A 6,000-nucleotide genomic window follows, 5' to 3' on the forward strand; every position below is an offset into this window, starting at 1 on the left:
CGGTCTTGTGAAAATGCGTATCAATAACACGATTTTATGCTTTTATTTGGCGTGCTATTCATATGCTGAAATTGACTTTGGCGTGCATATGATATGCATGTGTTTGACAAGTCATTTTAAGTCAATTTCTGCGTATAAATGGTAACCTACACCAAATAAGCATTTTCATGAGATCGGGTGACAACCGAGGTAGGTACCTGAGGCAGACCGACTCCGCTTGCATTCATTCATGTGAATTGTCGAGATGAGGTGACCCTTCTGATAGTGTGATTCATATAGTGCAGGGGTGGCAAACGTCGGTCCTGGAGAGCGGCAGCCCTGCATAGTTTTGCTTCAGCCCTAATTAAACACACCTGAACAAGCTCATCAAGGTCTGAAGGGTTACTAGAAAGCAACAGGCAGGTGAATTTTAATTAGGGTTGGAGCTGAACTCTGCAGGGCTGTGGCTCTCCAGGACCGGAGTTTGCCACCCCTGATACAGTGTCATTTCTAATCACCCAGACACTGACGCTTTGACCAGCAACAGGTCAGAAGTATAAAATGTTTAATTCCTTTGCCATTTACCAATGTGTTTTTCAAAATACCTTTATGTATTAAATGTTACAGTCCAAGTGTATATAAATGCCTCATTCATTAAAGTAAATGCATGGGTAATTTTGCAAAATTAGTTAAATATTTTATATACACTTAAAATAGCTGTTTTTTTTTTTTTGTTTGTTTGTTTGTTTTGTTTTGTTTTTGCTGTAATTACATGGTTTTGTAGATAAATTGTTGTGTAAATAAATACTCATGCCAGCTTGATCAACTTGAGTTCTTTAAAGGACTTTAAAATTGCTTTCATAATGAGATGTTTTTAGGTTTGTCAAGTCATGTTATTTATGTATTCTAATCTATATAATTAAAATGAAAGTAAAGGTTTTGGCTAGGTAACCTTATAAATTTTAAATAAAATATTAATGAACAGTACAAGTTGTTAATGAACAGGCTAAGTCTCTGGTGTGCTGCGCAATGGGCCGATTCCCTTGGCTTGGATGGATGCGGCAGTGTCGGTAAGTTACGGCTGTCTCAGATTGATTGGGTCTAAAATCTGGCACTGAGTACACAGACATCCAGACTAGGTGCGGCAGATGGGCAAGTCTACGGCAGGTGAGAATTTACCTGAAACTGGACCGAGTGTATGGAGAGGGATTGTGTATGAGGTCAAAAAGGTATGTTTTCACTAAACTTTAGTGGAGTCAGCAGTTTGCTTGACAGTAAATAAGGATATAATCCTAATGTATCTATTAAAAAAAAAAAAAAAAAAAAAAAAAAAAACATTGTTTTTCATTGTTGGTAAAATGTTATATTGGTTTCCCATTACCAAGAAAATGCTACGCAAGGTCCTAAAGATGCGACAAAAAAGTCACGTGACTGAAACCTATGAATAACTGAATATGAGCATGTGTTCAGGTCAGGACTCTTATCAAACATGAATTTTGGTGCAGATTGGACATGCCTGAATTATAACAACTTCCTGTTTCATGGCAAAACATCGAAGTTTGTCAGGCCGCCACAGACACGCCCTTTAACGAAAAATCAAGATCTTTGCAATTTGACTTCACAAAGGGCTTTAGACTAGACTGACCAAATTTGGTGTTGATGCATGCATTTATGTGAAACAAAGCTTGATAGGCACTGCGTTGAAATGTTACAGGTGGCGCTATTGAGCCATTTTGCCACACTCACTTCTGAAACACACATCCCTCAATAGGCCCTCAAAAATGCAATTCATTTTGGAGAAGAAGAAGAAGAAACTGAGCAATTCCAATAAGGTCCTCGGACCACTGGTGCTCGGGCCCTAAATATTATAGACCGTTGTTTCTTCTACCCCTCACGCGGATTGCCAGATGCAACAAGTAACGAGCGCAAATGACAGTGTTAGCCAACAAGCCTTACATTGTAAGGTGATGAGTTGTTTTATCCAAATGTAATATGTCTCTGGTCATAGAGCTTTTGCTAAGATGCTAAGACTTTTTAGGTCACCATTCTCTAACCCAGTTCATTTGCTGGCTTCAGTGGTTGCAATATGCTGTATTTTCCATCAACTGGCAACCAGGGTGTTGAAATCCTATTGGGTAAACTGGCCGTGGGCGAAATCACACAGACCGAAAACAAAAACAGACATTCTGACACGGAATGCACATTTCAAAGCCGAATAAATGGCTGTAGTGTTGTTTTTTGGAGAAACAAATATGTTAACTCAGTATGTTTCCCAAATATCTACAAACATATTATATTATTTTTGTGCTTTGCTACTTAAAAAAAAATACATACAGCGACTTCTAACAGTCTAACAGACTCTGATGCAATTGTTAGACCTTAGGTTCATCCCAATACTCACCTTATGCCCTTTTTGTGTTCCTCAGGCTCTACACTTTTGTGACGTAATGAGTGTTTTACTGTTGGATCGAAGGAGCATAATGGCCGCATGGGGGATAACCCTGCTTCTGAAACTTAAAATGAGAAATGGGATACCCTACAGCTGAGCTTTCCAACCCTGTTCCTGGCAAGCTACCGTACTGCAGTTCAGCTCCAAGCTCAATCAAACACATTAACTAGCTAATCACGGTCTTCAGTTTTAGTTGAAACTTACAGGCACATTTGTTGGAGCAGGGCTGGAACTGATCGCTAGCTAGCAAGCTAGCTCTCTACAAGTCTTGTGGACTTCATGGACATAAACATACAACAGCCACTGTAAGTCAGCAAGACTCCAAGTGCACATAAAGTATGCCTTTTGGGACAGGGCCTAAGTTCAGTTTCATCTAGCGTGTATGCAAGTTAAATCGAACTACACCTAAGCTTGACCGTGGGTGTCAAATCCTGCCCTTGAAGGGTCACTATTCTGCAGAAGTTAGCAGTAGTCTTAATTAAACATGCTTGAACCAGCTAATTAAGGTCTTCAGGATTACTAGAATCTTCTAGACAAGTGTGTTGTGGCTGGTGAGAGCTAAACTCTCCAGGAAATTAACTCTCCTTCCAGGAGCAAGATTGGATACCCCTGATCTATACGGATGATTGTAGCTTTGCAAAACATGCTGTCGCTCATTATAGAACTGTGTATGTAAGTGATCATTTTTTAAAGCTGCTTTGATGATTCCTCAAACAGAAGGTCCACCGTAGTATGCATTCAGCTTCTACTACAGTCAGTGTTTTTTTAGGACAATCACTTCAGTGGCAACATATTCAGGAGAATATTGCTGAGCAAGTTAAATTTTCAACAAGTATTTAGTTATCTTACACTATCGCTCAGAGTTTTAAACCTAACGCTAACGTTATCTTTTCATTGAATGCTGGGGTTTGTTACTGCAACATTAACACAACAACATATGTAACAGGTCCATACACTTGCAATGCACTGGCCAAGCCTGCATGACTGCTGTCACATACTTGAGTAGAGTGTTTTTGATTTTAGTTTGAGTGTGAAATATATAACTGGTGAGTCATCTATGTTCTGTTAGCCTCTGGGAGTTCATAGATTAACTGCATGTCATGTGGACAGATGGGAGAGAGTGGCGAGTTGATTCAGAATAACCAAGTACATTTATTGGCTTTGGTGCACTGTTTGATGAAGGATTGAAAGCACCACTAGTTAATGCCATCGGCATTGTCTTGAAGTTGATTCTGGCAGTCAGCACAATTAAGGTATGATATAAGAGAAGTGGCAGTGGTCAAACACAAGTTGTTTTGAGACATTGAGGGAATGTGGCGTGTACACATGAAGAGAGAATAGAGCTTGTACAGAAGGTCAGTTGACAGAGTCTCCTTACATTGAGGAGCATGAATTAGTGGAACCCAACAGGTTTTTTTCTACTGAGCTGTACAGAGTCTTGTTCAGATTCTGAGTGTCTGGAAGCTACAGCTTTGGCCTTGAGGCGACATTGACAAAGTAGAGTTTAGGGTCGGTGTTAAGTTATCTGCAAATATTGGACTAAAAAACTGAGGTGAAATAGTAGAGCATTCTTGTGACATCAAAAGCAAGAACTAAAATTAAATTTTGACAAATCAAATGTGTAAAAACTAGCTTTAGCAAGTAGTTAGCTTACATACTAAAGAAAACATCTCTCCTGAGTTGTTTGGATAAAAGAAACTGCCAAATAAATAACTGTAAATGTCATAAAAATACATTTAGCTGTTTTATGACAGGTACATTTTCTCCAACTGCTAAATAGTAAAGCAAAACATTATTTGTGGTTCCTAGTAAGAAAAAGCAAGAGGAGCTGGTAGTAAGAGATTGTGGTATTGACTGTTTGACATACTGTGGTGTTGACATACTGTATCAAGATAAACTGTATGATAACAGACTATAGTTCGTTGTAAACAGAAGTGTTTTCTATAAGCTGTAGGGGAGAGACAGCAACTGAAGGACGTGAGATTATGTAAGCTGAGAGTGTCTGTATGAACGTTACAACTGGGGAAACTTCTCTAAAGTTTGTTTCAACACTTGGTCAGAAATAAAGAATGGAGTTACACAGCATTTCCTGTTTAACGAAAATGAACCCAGCATGGTTTTTAATGGTTTAAGGCCTGTTATCTATATTTTACACATTGAATTTTGCTCATTTTAATTAAGAAGAATGAAGACAATATTTTGGGAATAAAGTCAAAATTACAATAAAAGTCAAAGTGTTTCAAGAATAAAGTTAAAATGTTTTAAGAATAAAGTCAAAATATTTTTAAATTAAAGTCAAAATTACGAGAATTAATTCATAGCAATTACGAGATTAAAAGTATGCAACTGGCCTGGACTGGGATCACCGAGAGAAATTCCAAAGTCTCAACTTTCAAAATCTGTCAGTTTTACAGTGAAATACAAACAGTATGTCTATTAAAATAATGTGTTTTTCACGGTCTGTAATGTGGCGTGACAGATCACTGTATTTGCCTCAATTTAAGCAGCATGTGAATCAGTCTTTCCAATTACAATGAGACATTTATTTCATTAAATTAGGCTTTACTGTTTTTTTTTTTTAAATTATTATTCCTTCTGATGTTCCTTCATGTTTATATCATGCTATAAACTTTGAATAAAGAGAAAAAACACATGTACAGTTTGTATTTCATGATAAACCTGACAAAACTTGAAGGCTGGAATATATCATATATAGTAAAAGCAACAAAGCACAAAATTATTGCAATTATTGCGTGGCTGGCATGAATGGAAGACGTTAAATATTATTCCAATCATTTACTGTATTACACCGTGAATAAAACAGCTTGTGAATTGTCACTTGCATACCTCAGAAAAGACAACAATATAACTTATGTTAACAAGTTGGAGTCCACTTCAACATTTAGAATGTTTTATTGTTGTTTTTAAATTATACATGTGAGGAACGTAAGATTGGGTGCCACAGACGTTTTGTGAAGTGGTGGAATTTTTACAAAGAAAACAGTAAAATTTAATGAAAAGACAATTGATTCGCATGAATACAGCGAACTGTCCTGCCACGTTAAAAAGTGTGAAAAAACATTGCAAGACACATTGTTTGTATTTTGCTATAAAACTTACAGATTTTGAAAGCTGACTTTGTATTATATTAAAAGCACCAAAAGCGCAAAGCTTATTGCTATTATGGGGTGGCTGGCGCGCTACAAATAGGCCTAATGAATGCAACTGAAGACATGAAATATTATTTCCAAGCATACTGTTCCTGTGAATATATGACACATGGTATGATTTCTGCTACTAGTCCCACATACATTCAAATCAATTCTGGTGGCCTGGCAACTTCTCTCGGTGCTCCCAATCTATTTGCATGTGCAGGCTATACTCTCAAAATATTGTAAAAGTGTTACAGGAGCGAAGGGTACAAACAGTCTGAATTTTGTTCTCTAAATTAGGCAGGTTTAAATATTTTAAAAGACAAAACAGTCTAACTGATCAAATAACAACTATATCAATATAATAATTATACTGAAGCATTCTTCAGAGCATAAAATCAAATATCCAAAAGCAAACAG

The sequence above is a fragment of the Labeo rohita genome, chromosome 2 (genome assembly GCF_022985175.1).
Source record: "Labeo rohita strain BAU-BD-2019 chromosome 2, IGBB_LRoh.1.0, whole genome shotgun sequence".
Lineage (NCBI taxonomy): Eukaryota > Metazoa > Chordata > Actinopteri > Cypriniformes > Cyprinidae > Labeo > Labeo rohita.